The 12,113-nt window shown below is 38.2% G+C and overlaps 1 protein-coding gene across 8 annotated transcripts in view; it reads right to left on the reverse strand.

Moving 5' to 3' along the window:
- Nucleotides 1-5,646: 5,646 nt before the first annotated feature.
- Nucleotides 5,647-12,113, reverse strand: part of C1galt1 (core 1 synthase, glycoprotein-N-acetylgalactosamine 3-beta-galactosyltransferase 1) — a 54,297-nt gene continuing 47,830 nt past the window's right edge. For 7 of the 8 annotated variants that reach the window (XR_013435288.1, XR_013435291.1, XR_013435284.1 and 4 more), the window contains one exon: nucleotides 5,647-11,186. The gene's annotated coding sequence lies outside the window, so the exon portion shown is untranslated. The remainder of the gene's footprint in view (nucleotides 11,187-12,113) is intronic. The other variant, XR_013435285.1, reaches the window with a different exon arrangement.

The raw sequence follows: 12,113 nt of genomic DNA on the forward strand, positions 1-12,113 counted from the left end.
GCTTCCTCAGTTCTCTCAAATTTCATAGAGTTGAAAAGGCTTTGGCTTAAGGGAGTGTTGCGACTGCTTTGATTTTTCTATTCACACCATTAAAACTTTCCATATCATCACAAGGCTATTTTACTTTCTTATCATTCATGTGTCCCCTGAAGTAGAACTTTCATTTTTCTTCCTTCCTTAATTTCTCTTTGTGCTCACAACTTGCCTGTTTGGTGAAAGAGTTCTAGATTTCAGCTTTTCATGTTTCAACAGTTTCCTTCACTCCATGATGCCTATCTATATTGATAAAAAGTGAGAAGTGTATGGATCTTCCTTTCACTTGAATACTTAAGACACCCTTGTAGGGTTATCAGTTGGTCTAATTTCAGTACTTTTGTACTGAAATTACAATTTCAGTACTTTTGTACTGAAATTACTGAAATTCAAGGAAGAGGGAGGTCTGAGGGGAGAGGGGGAGATTGAGGAATAGCTGGTTGGCACTGTCAGAACACATACAACATTTATGAATTAAGTTCACCATTTTATATGGGTGTGGTTCATAGTACCCCAAAACAATAGTGACATCAAAGGTAACAGATCACAGATTGCCATAAGAAAAATAATAACGCAAAGTTTTAAATAGGGAATTTCCAAAACATGACATAAATTGACCACATTATTTGAAAAATGGTTCCCATAGATTTGTTTGACACAGGATTGTCACAAATCTTCAACTAAACACATACACACACACAAACACAAACAATATCGGCAAAGCTCAATAAAAAGAAGCACAGTAAAGTAAGATATGCCTGTTTAGGGATTTTAGGATTGGTAAATTCCTTAGAGGTTAGGCTTAGGCTTATGTTTTTAAACATATTTGGTACTTAAAGAGCAGTATTTTCATGCAGAAAGTATTTGTGTAGTAGAATCTTGCTAACTTACGAATATCTCTGAAAATGCCAACAGCCACCTGAAAAATCATCAATGGTTGACACAATAGACCTGGGAAGAAGAATAGCTATTTGTTAAGAGTGGAAAACTTCTTTAAGACATAGATGATTTAATATTTAGACTAAACTTTGACAGCTGTGTATCAAAAGCTAACACTATCACTTTAAGAACTCTTTGAGTTGAGAAAACTACCAGTACCTATTTCAAATACTGGTTTTTTACTCAGTTCTTGGCTCTTAAAATCTCCAGCCATCCTTGTAATCCTGATCTGTGTGTGCTTTCAAGTCTTTCCTCTTGGCTAGCCAACAGTGTGGATTCAGGCCTGGTGAGAGTTAGGATGGAAAGAGTACAAGGGAGAATGGAAGGATAATCTGATATGGAATCAGACTTTAAATTACTCTTCTATTTATATCACCCTTTCCCCTAGATTCCCCAGATAGCTGCCCTATTAAGTCTATATCACCTTGACAGATATCATTCATCTCACTATCAGCACAACCCAAGGATTTTATGTGGATATTTCTGCTTATAGGTGAGAAGCTTAAGGCTCAAGAATTACTTGCTCTAAACCTCAGCTCAGATAACCCCTCTTCTGTGAAGCCCCTACTGGTTCATTTCTCTATATGTGCTGGCCCATAATTAGTAAATTCATTCAACAAATGACTTAATTTTTTTTACTTTCATGAAGCTGGGCCCTTATTCTTTACAAGTAAAATGTAGAGCTCAAAAAATGGGTGAAACCCAACTTCAACCATTCTCCACCATCTTGACCTCTTATAACGAGACACTAGTAAGTAATAACAAGGCTTGGGTAGTTTGGGGCTGTTGGAGTATCAGCAGGTTTCTCAGGACTAGGCATAGATGGTGCCCATAGACAGCTTTGCCTGCTCCATCACAGTTCTGGTTCATTTTCTTCCAAAAGCCATGTGGGAAATTGTTCTGATGATTTCAGGTCAGATAGTTGGTCAGAGAATAGACAGTTATTGACTGCATCTCAGATTCAGTCTCTTATCTTGGGTTGCAAAACTAGCCCAACTTAGTCCCTGCCTTCTAAGACATCCAGTTTATGTTTTAAAAGATAAAATGTTTGTACTAAGTGGTTGTAACACAAGTCCATGAGACACACAGAGAAGAGTGGTGGGATTTGCTGAAGGTGTCCACCTTGAGCCTGGAGAGAGATAGTAGGACTTGAACAGTAGAGATGGGGAATGTGGAAGGGACAAAACAGACCCCAAAAGGAGGTGTGATCTGGAAACACCATAGGTATGGGGGAATGGAGGCTGTTGGCAAGGTCAACCTGAAGCATGTGGCCCGGTTTCCCCCCAAAGGAGCAAAGGAACCCTAGCTCACAGAGACTCAGTCTTCATCTATATGGCACAAGGAATAAAAACCACTAGGGTGGGGAAATAGAGGAGCAAGTGGTTATTTCCCCCCCACATTCTTCTGAAAATGACTTGGCAACTGTGATTTTTATAGGAAAAATATGTCAGTTTTAGTGATGAGCAGAGGATGACCAGATTCAAATAAAATCTTTGATTCATTACATGAGATTTCTTTTCCTCCCAGGTGAACAATTAGCCCTTTTGATGTTGGAGCAGTTGTAGAAAACTGAATTTAGAGTCCTTTGTTTGTTGTTTGCTTTTCAGTTTATAAAAAGCGTGCCCTAAGGTAAGAAACATCTGTTCAGAGAGTCTGGAGAAAACAGAGTTTTATTTCTTCATATGCTCAATGAGCTGCTGATTTTTGCTGCAAGATATCAAACTGGGATATAAAGAGGATGAAGTGAAAAAGAAAAGGTCAGAAAACTTGTGCTTTGGGCATTCCCGGTGAATGCATATTAAAGCTATACATGGGTCATGCTGTGTAAAACATACAGTAGAGAGTTATATTCATCAGAAGAATATTAGATTCTAAATTTGAGGGAACACAAATTCTAATTTTATGAAAGAAACTCATTGTCTACTTTCTCCTTTTAAATGGCAGAATATTTTTTATTGAGGATAAATAGTTATTTCTCTGCTCTATTTAATCCTCATTCAGCAGATGAATTCAAGGTAGGTTTAAAGAAGAGAACATCAGGCATGCTGTGAAATGAACCTGGGAGAAAATACACTGGAGTAAGCTTGGAGAGATCTGTTTCACCCCCTGATCTTTAGAAATGGACTTTTCTTTTCAACATTTTGGATTCTGACTGAGGGAATGAGATAGTGCTATAATCCAGTAACCTCACAAAACACAAGTTCCCAAAGTGTTAGGGACCACCCCTGTCTTCTGGGATCCTACAGATGACATTGTGAACACCCCCTACTGTGTTCATGCATTGTGCTGCAGGCTGTGGACAGGAGAGGGGTGACGTGACTCCTCAGTGAACCTGCACACAGCTTTCTGTGCATAGAAGCACGTCCAAAGCTAGAAACATCAGATGACTATAAGGTTAGGATGAAGACACTCTAAGTTAAAGATATTCTAAGTGGGAAGTCAAAGATTTTGGACAAACAGATTAAATTCACACACACATACACACACACACACACACGTATGTTAAGGTGTGTTCTGATATGCAGAATTATCAAATTTATAAAAAGTTGTATAAATGAATATAGGTAAGCATTTTCAGAGACCCTGAGAGCTGCTATTCTGTCAGCAGGTCCTATGCAAGCCACGTGAAAAATGAATGCAATTTTGGTTGCTCCTTCTTGTCTACACATCCAATATTTCCTGATTTGTTTGCAAATATGGGTTTTACAATCTGGTGTATATTCTCCAACAAAAAGCTTATGGTCATGTTTTCTCTGGATTCATTCCTTATTATTTTATGGCATGTCTAATATCAACATATCCATGGGGAATATGGTAACACGGGAGCAATACAGATGTCTCTCCATTTGTTGATATCACCAAAAAGTGGAAGATACATTGACCAGGGAGAAGAAGCTTTGTGACCTTACAACAGGAGTACTTAAGACTTTAGCTGGGTGCTTGTTTAAAAAGTAAATCGTCCAGGCCCCACCAATAGAAATTCCCATTTGTATTCTAAATTAGTACTGTGTACAGCAAGACATTCTTTCAGCTCTAAGTAACAAAATATCCAACAATCACTTAGTTATCTCACACAATTCTCCTAGGAACGTGGCTTGTATCCAGAGAGTCACAGTTTCTTTATCTTCTTGTCTTATCTTCTGGGCCTGTTAGCCTAGAGATGACTTGGTGGCTACTGGTGCTCCCTGAAGCACATCCTCCCACTGCCTTGCCCAAGGAGTGGCACAGACAGTTCTCCTTGTGTGACTTCCTCTTTCTTTGAAAAAACAAAAACAAAAACTTTTCCCAGAATTTCCCTATTCCTGGAAGTGTTTTGTTATACATTTTTGGGCAAAGCTGACACTGGTTGCCTCTTGCTCCAAGGAGATGGGAATGATTATATTGAGTCAGAGCTTTCCAGAGAAACAGAACCAGCAGGATGGATTTACATAGAGATGGTCCAACTTATGATGGTTCAATTTATTATGATTTTTTGACTATATAATGATATCAAAATGACATGCATTCAGTGAAAACCATTTTTCAAATTTTGAATTTAGACCTTTTCCTGGGCTACTGATGTGCTGTACAATACTCTCTTCTGATGGTGGGCATCAGCAGCCACATCTCCCAGGTAGCCATGTGATCATGATGGTAAACCCCAAACATGCCACACTGTAACAGAGCATTCCCATCATGCAACCGTAAATTTTATTTTAATTTTTTATTTGTTATTTTTATTTATACATGGCAATAGAATGCATTTTGACATATTATACATATATGGAGTATAACTTCCCATTCTTGCAGTTACACACAATGTGGAGTTTCACTGGTCACATATTCTTATATGAACATTAGGAAAGTAATGTCTAATTCATTCTACTGTCTTTCCTATTTCCATTCCTTCTCCCTTCCCTTCATTCCTTTGTCTAATCCAAAGTACTTTTTTTCTTCTATACCCACCCTGCTTATTGTGTGTTACCATCCACATGTCAGAACATTCAGCCTTTGCTTTTTGGGGATTGGCTTATTTCACTTAGCATGATAATCTCCAGTTCCATCCATTTATGGGAAAATGCTATAATTTCATTGTCATGGATGAATAGTATTCCATAGTGTATACATACCACATTTTCTTTATCCATTTATCTGTTGAAGGGAGTACCTAGGTTGGTTCCACAGCTTAGCTATTGTGAATTGAGCTGCTATAAAAATTGATGGGGCCATGTCAGTATAGTATGCTGATTTTAAGTCCTTTGGGTAAATGCTGAAGAATGGGATAGCTGGGTTGAATGGTGGTTCCATTTCAAGTTTTCTAAGGAATCTCCATACTGCTTTCCAGAATGGTTGCACCAATTTGCAATCCCACCAGCAATGTATGAGTGTACCTTGTTCCCCACATCCTTGCCAAAATATATTGTTACTTGTATTCTTGATAATTGCCATTCTAACTGGAGTGAGATAGAATATCAGTGTAGTTTTAATTTGCATTTCTCTAACTGGTAGAGATGTTGAGCTTTTTTTCATGTTTATTGACCAATCATATTTCCTCTTCTGTGAGGTGTCTGTTCAATTCTTTAGCCCATTAATTTTTTAAATTTTTTTTTATGTTTTTTTTTTTTAGTTCTTATATATCTTGGAGTGTAAGGGTCCGGCGGAGCGTCAGAGAAAGAGACCACACAAGAGACTGGCTCCATGCAATTAGCAAAAGGGGATTTATTGGGGATCCATTCCAGCTCGCTGGGGCTCCATGCTCACTCAAGAAGGGAGAGCAGTCCAGAGCCCAGAGCAGAGGTCAAGCAGAGCTTAAGTACACTTTCTGGAGAGGGCGGTGGGCTTTGCATACATCAGAATAAATCATCATGAGGTGCGGGAAAATTGAACAACAACTCTGAGACATGATTAGCACATTCATTGGCGGGAACAGGTCGGGCGGGGGTGATTGGTCATTCCTAAGCGGGGTACACATTCAAACTGATTGGTTCGGGCCCTGTGACAAACTGCACAGGGCCCTAGGCTAAATGGCCAGTAGGGCGTTGTCTTAACTATCTCAGGAATTTCGGGTTCTGGGTATAGCAGAGGAGCTTTGTGATGCCTGGGTCTTTTACATTTTAATTTTGCAGTTTAGAATCAGCTTAGAAATTTTACCCTTACAGGAAATTAAAGCTTCATCTGAGATGCAGGTAGCAAAGATTTCTCTCCCATTCTATAGGCGCTCTCTTCAGTTTCTCTACTGTTTCCTTTGCTGTGAAGAAGCTTTTTGGTTTGCTGTCATCCCATTTATTGATTCTTGATTTTACTTCTTGTGCTTTAGGAATCTTATTGAGGAAGTTGGTGCCTATTCTAGCTCAAGCTAGCAAGTAGTAGGTGTACAATAAGTTTTGGATCTCAGTCTATCCACTTATGCCAGATGGATTTAGAAGCAGATTCTGCTTCCTTCTACAGAGATTGCTTTTTCAAAACAGTACACTCGTTTGTCTTGGCTGCTGTACTAGTTTTCTATTGCTGCAGTAACAAAGTACCACCAATTTAGCAACTTTTAACACTACTGTTCATTATCCCAGTCCTGTGGGTTATAGGTCTCGGTAGGATAGACTAGTTTCTATACTCGGTCTCACAGGCCCAAATCAAACTGTTAACTATGCTGGAGGCTTGAGTAAATAATCCACTTTTGAGCTCATTTAGGTTGTTGACTGATTTTAGTCCCTTGTGGCTGTAGCACTGATGAATACCAACTGAGGTCCCCTTTCTGCTCTTAGGGGCCAATCACCTTCCTTCTTATATCATCCTTTCCATCTTTGAAGCAGTAACAGTGGGTCAAGTCCTTCTCAAGCTGTAATAGTGACTTCCTCTTCTGTTCCTAGTTGGAAAAGCTATTTTTAAACTCTGTGGATATTCCAGGATCATCTCTTTATCTTAAGGTAAACTGTGCTTTATAACAGCACAACCATAGGAGTGATGTATCATCAAAGTCATGGGTTCTAGGAGTCTAGGGATTAGAACAGAACATATTTGGAGGAATACTGTAAAAATTCTGCCTACTCTAGCTGCCCCTCCTCTTCCTCACCTTTTTCTCCCAGTGGCTCTCATTTGTCCTACAATCTGGTTATTGCTGGTATTTAGGAATCCTCCAGAAAACGTGGAGAACCTGTCATGTCTTTTATTGCAGCTCTGTGTGAGTATAATTACATACCATATAGGCAAACACCAGGGCTCGACGGGGAATAAAGCCGACTTTGCCTATGGGCTCTGACCATGGATGTGGAGGAATGTGGTTCCTCCAGATTGTGAACTGGCCTGACCTGGAGGGGCTGAAGGCATCATGTATTCAAGCCCAGGGACTTCCGTTGGACACAAAATGATAATGAGGAAGAAGGAACAGTTTAATCCGAGAGCCAGGTGAATGACATAAGCAGGCACCACAGGGTTTAAGAATTATGAATGAAAAAGGATTTCGGGGTAGATGATCCTGAAGAATCTTTCTAAGACCATTCCAATCACAGCAGAGAGCAGGCAGCCAGCCACTCCCTCTGTCCTAAACTCGATCCTACCTTTCCCAGAAGCCCGACTCCATGTAGATGATCTGAATTTACTCTTTTGGAGCAAGCCATACCTTAAGGTTGTCCAGAGCATTTTTTGAAAATTCCTAGGCCAGCATTGTTTTAGTTTGATTTTTAATTTTCAAACTGGGGAAAATTTAAGTATTTAAAATCAAAGCTTTATAAAGAGTTGTACTGGTAGTGGGAGTGTCTAGAATAATCTTGAAAAGTCAAAACAACTACGGGTCTGAAGACAGTTTTCATGGCCACTTTTTTTTTTTTTTTTTAACTGATTCTACAGTAGACACCGTGGTATGCGATCCAGACACCCTTCAAGTTTGAGGCTCTCATTCTTCAGCTGCTAGGAGTGTTGGGTTCTTATCTGAGCACTTGTCTGAAAGGGAAATTGTCCAGTCTCTGAGAGTTATCCTGTCCAAGTTCATGGCCCCTTCACGGGCAGGCTTCCCTCAATGACGGGTAAAGGTTCGGCTATAAAGGTCACTAAGCCTTACTTCAAGCAGAGTAAAAATGAAGGACTATCCAAGCATTAGCCTTTCTCTAGGTCAGTGACTTAGGCCTTTGTGACATTTGCTTCTCAATTCAACACCTCCCTCCGCCCAATCCTGCTCCCTTGACCTCCATGTGGGTGTTAACCCCATGGCATTTACCACAACTTCCTGCACACTCACCTCTGTCTGGCAACTGATTCTGAGGTCCCAACTGAGATAGTTCGCCAGAGGCCTTTACAGTAGGTGCATCTCTGTATTTAGATGCACATGTGTGCTTTTTGAGTTGAATTTGAGAAAAGGCAAATGAATTAGCAGATTAAAATATGATTCAAAAGTACAGTTTGGGATTTTAAAATCTCGATATGAGCTTCAATTTCTTTTTTTTAAGATCTTAATTTCATTCCCAAGAGTTCTAAAAGGAAATATTGGAAAGGTGAAAATTTCAGAGGCCATAAATGCATATAATGTGCTAGATGTATCATGATTTGGCACAGCTGAGATGAGGGGAAAATTATCAATCATATATAGATACCTAAGCTACGGCATTTAGAAAATAATGGCACTATTTCAAAGTTCAAATTGGTAATATTTAATAATGTTCCACCACCTTTTTAAAAAATAACTCAAGGAAATCATCATACTACTTGAGACTTGTATACATATCTATTTCATATCTTAAAATACAATTCTATAGATATGTCCTGGTCTGATAACCTTGGTTTTCATAGAAATTCGGATAGTTTAAAAAACGTGCTTCTTAGCCCAACATTAAGCAGGACATAAAGTGCTCTTAAATGTCAGAAATTAAAGTCATCTGTAGGTGAGGGGAAGGTTCTGGTTTCCAGTGGTACATCTTGGTTAAAAAATTGGCTTTAAGATTCTTTAAAATGTGAAATATAGAGAAAGAGGGAATTATCAGGGGTGAAAAATTATTCTTTTAAGTCATAAATACTATATGAATGGCTACATTTTAAACAAACACTGGAAGCAGAGTATGTAAATAATTCAGTGGTTTTAAAGCAAGGTTTCATACAGTATATAGTAGAATAATCTGGAATGATTTTTAAAATTCAGATTCTCCAGCTCCACTCCAGACATCTGCCATCCAGGATTCTAGACTGTCACTGGCACAGCAGATGATTCCTGGCATAACAGGATGATTAGCTTTAGGGCTGGAGGAGCCTTCAAAGGTAAATTTAGCTCAGACCCCTTGGATTGGATCTAAAGCACATGGGTATGTTACAATATACATTTTAAGTAATGGTCTGAGATCCTTCGAGTTGAAAAAATATTTATGGATGACCTATTCTCTGCAAACCTCTGAGGGAAATATAAAGTGGAATGCAAAGTAATTCTTGTCCTCTGTCATCCAATTTTCAACTAAATATGTAATTTAACCTTTTCCCAATTCTGTGTTTTTATTCTTCATGAAGGTTGCCTTCTGGAAATCATTAAATACAATGCTCATAAAGTTCCAACTAACAATTTTATTTATTGTTCTGAATTCATTTCCCAAATCTAAGATGAAGACCAGTGTGTTGAATGAGTTGGTAAATAGGACTATTACAGTTTACTTTGTTATCAAACCTGAAATCATATCAGACACATGACTTTAATATTCAAAATTAAAATTAGCATATTGACAATATATGTGCTAATGTTCTACATGCTGTATGCCACAATCCTATTGATAATATGAGGATGTCCCAGTACATTAATTGTTCCAGGGAATTCTTAGATCTATAAACTTAAGGCTCTAGCTCTAAGCAAGAAAAGCTCAAAGCTGGGGTCTGTCTGTCTTTCTGTAAATATATTTATGTTCAGATATATTTATGTACATCTGTACATCTATAACCTAGTCCATATTTTAAGACTTTAGAAACTGGAATGATATCTGTCTAGAAGATACCTTAGGATTTTCTATTTAAATAAAGCCTGGAAGGTTTCAAATATAGCTTTTAATGAATTTAGATCTGTAAGGCATGTTTAGTTAGCTTGCTTCTAAGACTCAACAGTGCTGAAAAAATGCAAAAGAATTTTCTCAGTACTTGTAATTAAGTTATTAAGTTTGAAGCCACATTGAAGTAGAACAGCTAAGGGATTAATTTTATCCTCCCTTCTAAGATCACATAGGTTTGCTCATCCCTGATTCTCTAAAATTAAATGATTTTATTGGGCTGATTACTATTTAATATAATGTGGGTGTTCTACACATTGCAGGAATTAAGGTGGGACTTAGTTTGGTTCTCTGAGAACAATTTTTTGTTGAACCCTATAACTTTGCTAAGAAGTCAGTCACAGAAAGTGAATGGGGTTCTTAGTTTGTCAATTTTGTAAATGACATTGCCACTGGAGGACTTGGGTAGAACAGATGTCATGGTTTCCATAAGGTGAGAAATGGATTCATTCTTCCTACTCACAAGGCTACTGAGAAGTATGATGTACCTTCCAAAGATGACATTCAATCTAAAATAATACAGCAAGAAAACATAAATGAATAACAACAGTATATCTAGAATGAGGGACAATCCAAATAACGGAGTTATCAACATGGATACTACAATGATTATGCTTAATATGTTGAAGGAAATGAAGATTGAGGATATTGCCGGAAACCTAGGAATTACTTTTTAAAAATGAGTAGAGGAAAGGGACCAAGGGATGGGAGGAGGGAAGGAAAAGGTGAAATACCAAGGAATGATATTGGCACATTATATTTTGTGCATGTATAAATATGTAATACAGATCACATTATTATGTACAACTATAATGCACCAATGAAAAAAATAAAATGAAAATTCTAGAATTAAAAATTCGATAAATGAAGAACCAAACTCAATAGATAAGCTTAATAGTGGATAGAAGCTACCAACAAAACTTTTTGTTATAGAAATCACTGGGTGACCCCTCTGAAACTCTAATCTCATGAAAATCTTGGCTTCCAAAAGGCAATTTCATTTGCTCTGGAGAGATCACCTGGCAGGGCTTTAAGTAAATAGGCATTTGTCATCCTTGAGTTGCTCTTCACTTGTAAGCACTTGTCCCTAAGTGCTCATTTGGTTTGACATGTTTGATGCATGTCATGCCTCCTAATGCTTGAGTTGGAGGAGTCCTCTCTAAACATTGAGCTCCTGGCGGTGAGACTGTATCTTTTTCTCTTTGCAACCAAAGACCAGCAAAGTAACTAGAGGCAAAAAAAATAGTAATTGATATGAATATAAGAACTGGACTTGAAGAGTAGGGGGAAACTGGTTAATGAGAAATAAATACACCTTGGGTAGAGGCTTGACTTCAGGAACACTTGGAAGAAAGTTGCTTCTCCTCTCAAGCACAGTTTACTGCCTGTGCTTCACTTAGCTCCTCACCACCACCCTCAGACTGGCTAGTCCTTCCTTCATATCAGAGATCCTCTTCTTGTTGCAGAAAGATATTGTGTTTGTTCTCACAAACACAATATCTATTGTGTTTGTTCTCACAAACACAATATCTGGGGTTGGGGGAAATTTGGGAATCGATCTAACAAAAGAGGTGAAAGACTTCTACAGTGAAAACTACAGAAAACTAAAGAAAGACATTGGAAGAAGACCTTAGAAGACAGAAAGATCTCTCATGTTCTTGGATTGGCAGAATTAATAGTGTCAAAATGGACATACTACTAAAAGTTCTATACAGATTTAATGCAATTCCTATTAAATGCAATTCCTCACATGTTTAGAGCAAGCTCAAATGGACCCACAGCTACATTTTATCCAGTGGGAAGGAAGTTGTAGGGACCACAATATATAATTGAAAAGTTACTCTTTAGTGTTTTAGCCTTGAGTCAAGGTAACCAAAGACTAAATAAATAAATGTTATGTACCTTGTAGTGAGGTGGAAAATCAAGTCACTGGGCTATGTTCCCTTCAGATACATACCCCTTCTCCAAACCTAAATGAATAGTGATGCCCTTATGGAAGCTAGTATTCCTAAAAGAGTTCTGAAATGTTGTCAGAAAAAGTCAAGAGTTAGTAACAATCATCCCTGGCTCTAGAAGCCTGATCCTTACTTGTCACATTGTTTCTGATGTTCTTTCCCATGCAAAAGAGGTCATTGACTAACACCTCAGCCTCCT

The sequence above is a fragment of the Ictidomys tridecemlineatus genome, chromosome 2 (genome assembly GCF_052094955.1).
Source record: "Ictidomys tridecemlineatus isolate mIctTri1 chromosome 2, mIctTri1.hap1, whole genome shotgun sequence".
Classification (NCBI taxonomy): Eukaryota; Metazoa; Chordata; class Mammalia; order Rodentia; family Sciuridae; genus Ictidomys; species Ictidomys tridecemlineatus.